Source organism: Haliotis rufescens, unplaced genomic scaffold, assembly GCF_023055435.1.
Source record: "Haliotis rufescens isolate VD_foot unplaced genomic scaffold, xgHalRufe1.0.p SCAF_11, whole genome shotgun sequence".
Classification (NCBI taxonomy): Eukaryota; Metazoa; Mollusca; class Gastropoda; order Lepetellida; family Haliotidae; genus Haliotis; species Haliotis rufescens.
Genome location: NW_025963791.1, coordinates 24300213 through 24310574, shown reverse-complemented (window position 1 = coordinate 24310574; position 10362 = coordinate 24300213).

The window sequence follows — 10362 nt, the reverse complement described above, 5'->3', positions numbered from 1 at the left end:
ATTTACGACAAGTTGCTTCTTTTAGAGATTGGCAAATACTTCGAAATTAGACAGCAAACGGAGCGTTCAAATTACAATCAGGGGCAAGTTATTGATCTTCAATTACTGAATAAATACAAATACGAGCGGAGCTCGGGCGTGATCTAACGACCAAATTGTGAAGTCTCGGGAGATCTCGCGGCCGGCGAGGTCAGGCCGGTTTCCGACATGTCGTAACAGATGTGCTGTTGAGAGGAGCTTTGAAGACGGACAATGATTGTCGTGAATAGACGGGCTTCGTAAACAAATGGCTGACTGCAAGCCCTTTGCAAGACTGTGCGGTTGACATCAAACATGGACTAGAAAAATGTAAACAATATTTTCCAAGATACAACTTTTTCACAGATGGTACAAAGAATCTGTCAATCAGCCCTGACAATTAATTGGAAATTTATTCCTTTGTTTCAGGCTATAATATCCCTACGTTGCGGGGATTTATTGAATGGCAAACATAGAGGGGTCACTTTTGGTCAGCTAGGGTCAGAAAACGAAGTGTTTGCCATGCAATGAATGACACATTGTACGAATCAAGTGGTATATTGTTGATGTTACTACTTCTACATGAAGTGCATGTGACAGAAAATAAACGTCTTGTGTTATATGAGGGGGTTGAAGAGTTTGTTTAAGACTGTGGTTTCACAAAGGCAATAATTCACTCATCGCGGCCAGACGCAGACCGAAAGAAACACTTCTAAGCTATACTTGCGGCCGAAGGATTACGGCCGCTGATCACCTTAGTTCCTTATTATGAATGAAATCATGAATACTAATGACACTTTTAACCGCCTTGTCAGATAATAATTAGCATCAACGGTAATCCGACGGGGATAACATCTTCGTGGCTATAGAGCTTTGATCTTATGTATTGTTAGATGAAACAACCGTTAGCATGTGACTATTTGGCGTTAGCATAAAACCTGCTTCTGATACTTAACACAGAAACATGCACATCTGTGAGAATGCATTTTTTTTCATGGTATAGTTTATTGTGACATGTTAAAGGGTTATTTGTTCTGCAGCGTGCCTATAAAATGCATTTGTACAGAGCAGTGTCGTTCTGAATCGCGTTTTTATGGTTTATGTTTTCAAAATCAGTACCAAATGCAGAAAATAGAATTAGTCGTCTATTAAATCTTTAATATCAATTTTTACGCCTATTGGAACTGTAGGAGTACAACTAATTCAAGTGCATTGTTTTATGTGAAATATCAAATCGCTTTGCGGCAGTTTTGCACGTATTGTATGCATGACAACAATCATAATATGCCTAGTTTATGCATATAACATATTCTTTATCAGTATTTACAAGCCTTGTGTACAAATGCGATTCGTCAATCCAGACAGTGATATTAATGTACGATTTCAGAATGTCAAACATTTACGTGAGAGGCATAATCACATGAAACACCAATATTTGCATCTTGAATTGGAACATCATAGACGTGGACTTTCGTTGATCAGCATCAGCTAAAGATTATAAGGTATGGAATTCTTGTCCCCCAATCAAGCGGAACTGATAAGGAAATGTGCCTTTGTCGTTGACAACAAAATCAATGCATGAGCTTGAAGGAAAAAGTTGTTTTAACACGGGGCCCATGAGCTAGCTGGCAAGCCGATACAAAGAGGGCATACGAGACATCTTCGTTTTCCCAAGACTTAGATGGCATTAGGCACTGAGACTTGCAACTAAACTGTATGCAGAACTACACAGAAATTCCAGTTAGGGTAAATAGGCTTATTATCAGTAAGGAATGGGCAGTGTATACGCTCCGCATCGCTCGCCTTCCATTCACTAACACATTTCAAAGAAAACAACTCGCGTAGTGGTCTTGTAAACACACCTCGAGGACAACACAGTGGTGAGTGCCCATTCCTGTTTTTTTAATTCATTTTTATGAGATACTTGAATTTATTTGAATCAATTTTTAGGATGGGCGTAACCATATTTACGTCATGACATAAACGGACCCGAGAGACATGCATGTTACCATTCATGTCGTGGGGATTAAGTGTCGTTTTAAAAGTGTTCATTTTACTTACCGCTTGTCAAAGCAATATTTTGTCATGAATTGATTGCAGTATTTGTTTCGGGCCTGTTCACATTATGGAAACGGCTACCATTGACTGGGGTTTTGTAATTATATTTCCTGTGTGTTCATTTCAAAAGCTTGAAAACAGCGATGTGCTTATTATCCGCATTGTGGCCTCTGTGCTACATGTTTGTCTGTCTGAACAGTCATGAACAATTATCACGTCTGAAAACGTAAAGATTTCAGCACGAATGACAATAACTTTACATAATACAATTGTAAGAACAAATGTCCGCATTGGCAAGAGTTGTCTACCTTAGTGCATTGACCGCATTACGGACGCATATTTGTTTTCGAGATAGGTTCATGGAACAATTATTTCAGCCTAATAGAAATTGTTTAATTGGATATAAACGGGAATGACATTTACAATCCTGTTGAATTTTAGTTTTGAAAAACATGTACAACAAAAGCACTGAAATCATGGTCTCACAAACTACCTCTCGGAATAAACAGTTACTATATCAGAAAAACAGTTTTGACATATTTGAATTGTAGAATTAAATGCTACGTTAAGGATAATAAAGACATCTATCAACAACATTTAAATATGAAGACTACGTCAACGATTTCATGCAAACTAATATTTTCACACATTTGAATATTCGCCCTATGCGTGATTTTATCAATTTGGAATACAAACAATAGTTATATATACTTATAATCCTTTTTTATAACAAATTATACTAACATCATCTTTCTAAAATTAGAGTTCACGATGTATAAAAATAAATTGCATTTTTAATCATAACTCAATATAGATGCACTAACATATGTCACACTCTCGTCAAAATAAATAATATAATTGTGATGAATGGACTTAAGAAGTTGTGTGATGAATGTGTCTAGACTATCCAGTACTGGATATGGTATGAAGCATTTTTGAACAAAACAGAAACAAGGACGCAATCGGTTATGCTTTGAAAATGTTTCCAAAGGTAATAAATTTTAATAAATTGTCGTTATGGACAAGACCATGTTGGGATATTTCATTAAATTATTTTGTAAGGTTCATCACAATCCATATTAATTATTTCTGGATATTGATATTGTTTCAGTTGACGAACCTTACTTCGCCCATAAAATAGATGCTGATTAGAGATAAAAACGGCTTTAAAATAAAATATTGCGAGCCAAATGCAACATTGAATGTACATCAAATCCACGACTATTTAAAAGTAAATGAAAGAGGCTATTTGTCTCGAATGGTATAAAACAGTTTTGAAATAATTAGCGTTATTTCTCAAACCATAAATTACTTTTCTCATCACAATGACGTAAAACGGACTATACACTTTCGGTACATACGTATTTATTTTCTAAAACATAGTATTTCAGAATATCTGAATTTTATAATGAGAAACTGGTATTGGGTTGAAAATTACGTTTCTTTTATTAATAGTTAGCTTTTGTACAACCGATATTTTACAACATACAACAATTCCTGCAGATCATTCAGTCAAAACAGACATTCAATGTCGGTCTACGTGTCATCAGTGGTCTGAGTATAGCAGAACATTCTGTATCATAATAATGGTATGGTAATATGTCGAAAATGCCCTCTAATACAATTAGAAATGTGCATTATCGCGCCTGTAACATTAAATAATTTCAAGTAAACAGGCATAACAACTACAGTTAAACATGACATCTTTCAAATAACTTAACCCTTTTTCACGCGAATCGGTGTTTGAAGAATGTGATGTAAGTTGGATAAATGGCAATCCGTTAATACGCGAGGATTAATTCGACACGTTTAATTGCGCAAACTGATCTCTTAGCACAAACACACAAAGCTCCCGAAAATAGCCAAGATTTTTACACTGAAGCACGTGCAGGTAGCTGCCTGCATAGGTCATACACAGCTCCGGGGGAGAAAGTCAAGCCAGGGAGACGCGGAGTCGTCGGGGGAATAAGCAGGGGGGTGAGAGGACATGCAAGTACACGGTCACGGTGATGGGGGGAGGGGGTAATTGTATATGGACACAAGGATAGTCGTGTGCAGGGGAACGCTACGCACGTAGTGTGCCCTCAATCACGTAGGCATATTTGAGAATATCGTGTAACTTGTTTCATACAAAAATACGAAAATATGATTTCTTTATTATAAGTTTGTAAAATATGACCAACAACGTCTGGAAAAAGAAGCTGTTGTGGAATTAAGATTGCTTTTCAAATTTTGAAATGATGACACGTGTTTATTTATATTTCGGAACAAAAGAAATTGGAATGGTTTATAAAGAGGATTATTGGGATTACAAATATAGTGTTACGTTTTACAATTTTATTAATGCGCCATATTATTACGATTTAAATTTATTTTTAATTATTGGTCGTTAATCCGTCAGACTGGATGTATACGCAATGTATGTTTGTTTACCGCTGTAGTAGTGTTTTGGTACAGCTGCAGCTGACATTATTCATGATGGTGAACCATAACAATTACATGACCATGTACCCGAACCTTTGCTTTGTTCTTTAGACTACATATGATTAACGAAACACAATAGTAATCGAGTAAAATACAACAACATGTAACACATTGTATGACCACTTTAATTACCGCCCACATGCACATCATTTTGTGGCATTGCATGGCTGCATTAGAACACAAAGACAGTTTAATGCATTTATAAATTCCCAGATGTGACTGCATATAATTTTACTTGAATTCATTCAAACAAATATAACACATATCGTTCCAGGTGTAGATTCAATAAAATACCAAAAACCAAAGATGTTTTATGTTCGTGTGTCATGAAATGTGAGTGTAAATAGTATGTAGTCGTGACACACTGACGGGTGCGGTAATGCATAATAATATACTTGTACTATATGCTAATGGTTATTGAATCACATACCGGTAATAATTCCTGTAACCTTTTAACGTATATAAATTATCATCCAATTTAAAATTCGCCTAAACAAGATAGACTTATTCAAAATATCATTCATAATAAGGCGACGCTGATAACTACGATATAGAGAACGATGTATGTGATTAATAATTGTTTATTAACTCATACAAAAGTCGCGTTGTAATAAGACATACATAACTACCTAATACAATGATGATGGGGAATAATTAAGCATTTGTTTATTAATAACACACAGCTTTTGATTTCGCATGTGGTCATTTATTTAGCATGTGTGTTTACACTCTAAACCCTAGTGATTGTATACTGGTCAACATTCAATTAAACATACACTGATAAAACATTCATAAGCAATGTAATTTTCTATTCATGCTCTAGGATTGGATAATGGGATTACATTGATATGACTGCTAAAACCTATTTGTGAATATTAAATATTTAATTTCCTCACAAAAAGATATGTTGATTATATCACATCAACGAATATGTACATATCAAATATTTTTACTATCCATAACAAAAACCCTTCGGGGAATATATCCGAAGCCAATCTGCACGCAAACGTGACGGCAACTTGTGTTAAAGGTATAAACTAAAGCGTTTATATTCAATGTTCTCAGACATGTTTTGTACGGAAGCCTCATTGAGTCCTATGATTTATCTTATTACCAATAAACTGCAATTCTGCTGAGGCGTAGGAAAGAATGAAAATATTTTCTTAAAAGTTTTAATCTTTAATCAAATATATTGTTTTACTTAATGGCGACGTCTCCGTCACACCACCATTACAGAAGCAGAATAAGATTTTCAAAGCGTTCGTTGTCTTAAAGTATCGAAGAAGATTTAGAATAAAATGCCTGGAAATATACTCCCAGTAATGATAACAACTCGAGGCAAGATTACCAGAAAGCTGCCCGAAGCTCATCTTAAAAATACTTCATCTTTAAGACAATGAAATGGCTACTTTCATCATTATAAGTGCCTCTCAAATGAAGTTGGTCTCTTGCAGAGCTCCCCGGCTTAGAAAACTAGCACGATCTCCCATCGTTCGCGCCGACCATAAATTCTAATCACGTTGGGCAGTTTTTCACAGAGGTGAATTATTTTCATTGAGAACGATGCCTCGTGAATCGTCGCATGCAATGCGGATCTGGCACTGTGACTGTTTCAAGGCTTGTTCTAGTTTCTCTTCTCCTTTAATCATATCGAATCTAGCCTGGATTATTTGAATTTGGCCACTATCATAACAGAAATAATTAGATAAGTCGCTTCCACGCTCGTAGACGATGGGCCGTGATAATGGAGGGCTATCTTTCGTGCCTTTTTGCCCCTATGAATTCACGCGGAATTAATTTGGATTTCCCAAATAAAACTGATGACTTTTCTTCGTGATTTTGTTTTCTTTCATCAGGTTCGTTCGGTTTTAACCAAATCCACACTGGATTGGCGAGAGATGCAAGTTTTGCGAAAACATTTCGCGCCTTTCGTCTTGCAATTCTCCGCAATGGAACACTTGTTCATTTTAGTAATTGATACTTCCTAAAGAATCAAATAGAGGATGTATTCATTTTTGAGTTGTTGAATTAGCGGGTTAGAACCCCTATATGTTGATAGCAATTAGAAAAAATGGATAACGTCAACACTTTAACTTGGATTTCAAACACTCAAACAGATTGGATTACACCATTAAGGGAATGATTCTATTTGTAATTGTTTTGATTACTGCAGATTAAGATGCCGCTAATACAATAAAAATGATGAAGGGGAATCCATCTCCATTTAATATTGAATTTTCTCAAATCTACAGGTCTGGCAGTTTGGTTATAACGTTACCTCCAGCTTTCTAAAATAGCGTGTTTATCTAGATCTTCATTACGTTTCTTTCAAACAGATTTCATTACATTTTTATCCCCGTTACCTTCAAAACTGTTTTCCTCCAACACTTTAAATTCATACACAGTTTTGTTATGTTTCTGGGTACAGTATCAAAATGTCTTTTTTTAAACCTTGATTCCTGTATTAAAGTTTATTAATACCTTATTATTTACATTGTTTTTAAGTTAGCAAGCGTGGGTGTGCGCGCACGGGTATGTGTGTGTGTGACAGTGTTGAGATTATGTTGTGATTAGTTTACACGGAACTCAAACAGTCAAACATAATTAACAAGACCACATATGGCATTCTTCACGACACGTATGTACAAATCATTCAGAGTGTTTGAGACCTTGTTATGTAAACCACTTCCATGTACCCACGTTCAATGATGTACGTTTTGAGTTTTAGGACACAGGTGCGTTTCAATTTAGAAAAGTTATTTAAGATATATTTGTGAGGTTTGAATGGAATTATTTCTCAGGCATCTCAGTAGGCTGACATTCTGTCTATATCGACCATACATTTTGATCCCGTCAGGTAAGCCCATGTTTAATGTAAACCCGCAACTAAACCGAACTAGATCTAAACACAATTACAGATACCCCCCTGTAACATGGACGTTAGTTCAGAAACCTGACATTCTTGACAAGCACAGTTAGGAAGCATTTAAGTGCTTATGTAAACACACATATTCCGTTGAACCTGAACCCTAACATTTTGTACGCGTTCATTAGAGAAGCATATAGTTACTTTCTAAACCGATATCTTACAACAATAGGAGACATCTATCTGCTTTCTGTACCGTTAATCCGGAACTATTACACAAATACAATTGGAAAGCACTGATTAATATAAAACATCAACGCCAGGGAATAATCAGTCTCGATTATCTGCCGAAACAGAGTCCATTGGGCGTAAAAGGCTAAATAGCGGGGAAACTTATATGAATACAGTAAACTACGGTTATAACGAACTCAAAGGGACTAGTAATTTTAGTTCGTTATAACCGTAGTTCGTTATAAGCATATATACAACATAACTACAGCAAATAGTCGGGACCAAAAAATAAGTTCGTTATATCTGTCAGTTCGTTATAAGCGTGTTCGTTATAACCGTAGTTTACTGTAGATCACTGAAATCAGTGATGACACCAGGTGTTCGCGAAAAGGATAAGTATGCCCTGCCCTACCACTCACGTATGAAACGGTTTCATTTACGATATCATAGGATGTAAATTGATATCGGGCAGCTCTATTTAATTTGTATAGTCAAAAAATATTCTTAACTAGTATGTGATTACACCTGCCGGTTACGATCAACACAATGAGAAAATAAGACAAAATGAGAAAATAAGGACTTCTTTATTACAATTAGGTGGGATGTTTCGATGAAGGTTCCAACACCATTACGCAACGTACGCAAGGATTACTTCCTGTAAGTATATCCAGCAGTAAAATATTTTTTTTTTATTGATAATTGTGATGATTCTGTTGTAAATAAAACATAGATCACACTTTTCTTGTATTATCTCTGCTGCAGGGTGTGATACAGATGACGCGTTATGACAGTCGCGCGGTAATTCATGGCATCAAACCTGTAAATGTTGTAGTGGAGACACATGAAACTGTATGCATAACAGGAACATTACATTTATGTTTAAGGAACGTCAACGATGTTTCCTATAAAACGGAATTTTCAAAAAGAATCGACTAAACGAAATAATAATTGTCATACACTTGATCAGAACAACGTTCCATTGAGTGAGTGAGTGAGTGAGTGAGGTTTTACGCCGCTTTTAGCAATATTCCAACAATATCACGGCGGGGGACACCAGAAATGGGCTTCACACATTGTACCCATGTCGGGAATCGAACCCGGGTCTTCGGCGTGACGAGCGAACGCTTTAACTACGAGGCTACCCGACCGCCCCACGTTCCATTGAAACAAACATGGTATTCAAATAACTTAATACTAACTTTAAGTGATATGTCAGAAAAATTCAAATTTTAGAACTTTACAATTAAAATCAAACATTTTCAGCAAGATGCGGATCCACTTAAACAATTATGGTAGGACCATAACCTAATGTGTCAGTTCCTTTATTTGTCATAACACAATGGTTCATCCTTTCTTCTTTCGTCATTTTCGTTCTCATCAGGGAAATGTTATTGTAACCGGTCCTGACATATAATTAATTTAATACGTTTCATAAATAATTTTAGAAATGATCCTATTGTCATAGACCCGTGTGTCAATCTAATCATCTGTGCGTATCTAAAGCTGATATTGTTTTATAAGGAATGTAACTGAATTTCATGATAAATTAAATCAGTAGAATATAAGCTCTGACAAAGTTCTCACGTTCCTTAAAAGTCACTTTGACTGAGAGTAATCATTGTTTTCTATTCTAGGTACACGTTAGGCATAAAGCCATCTCACGTCACACGTATCCGATGCTTGTAAAATTCAGATTATCAGCTGTCAGGGGTAAAATTTATGTGTCGCCGACTGTCTGTTTGTCTACATTGTTTTATTCATTTACACGTCGTATGCCGTCTTTCTTCCAATCTCAGAAACGCATTAGGTTTTATTGAAAATAATTCACGCGCCTCTTCAGATGTGACGGTTGTGAGGTAATAATTGTGACAAGAAGAAAAATATGTTCCTGTTTTAAGTAGTGGTTTTACTATTAGTCACATTGTCAGGTGGCGAGGCCTAACCTCCCTAACAATGCAGTGTCGCACATCACAGCGTATACTACACTGGACACACAAACAATGGTATCGTATAACATGAATATTCTTATGACCCTATTGAAATCGAAATTATAAGAGTTGGGTTTGAGAGTTTGCTTTCACTCTTCTTTAAGAAATAGTGTAGGAGGCGACACTAAGAATATGATGGAGGAGACCCTAGGAATATGACGGAGGGGACACAAGGAATATGACGGAGGGGACACTAGGAATATGACGGAGGGGACACTAGGAATATGGAGGGGACACTAGGAAAATGACGGAGGGGACACTAAGAATAACACGGAGGGGACACTAGGAATATGACGGAGGGGACACTAGGAATATGACGGAGGGGACACTAGGAATATGACGGAGGGGACACAATCAATATGACGGAGGGGACACAAGGAATATGACGGAGGGGACACTAGGAATATGACGGAGGGGACACTAGGAATATGGAGGGGACACTAGGAATATGACGGAGGGGACACAATCAATATGACGGAGGGGACGTAAGGAATATGACGGAGGGGACACTAGGAATATGGAGGGGACACTAGGAATATGACGGAGGGGACACTAGGAATATGACGGAGGGGACACTAGGAAAATGACGGAGGGGACACTAAGAATAACACGGAGGGGACACTAGGAATATGACGGAGGGGACACTAGGAATATGACGGAGGGGACACTAAGAACAACACGGAGGGGACACTAAGAATAACACGGAGGGCACACAAG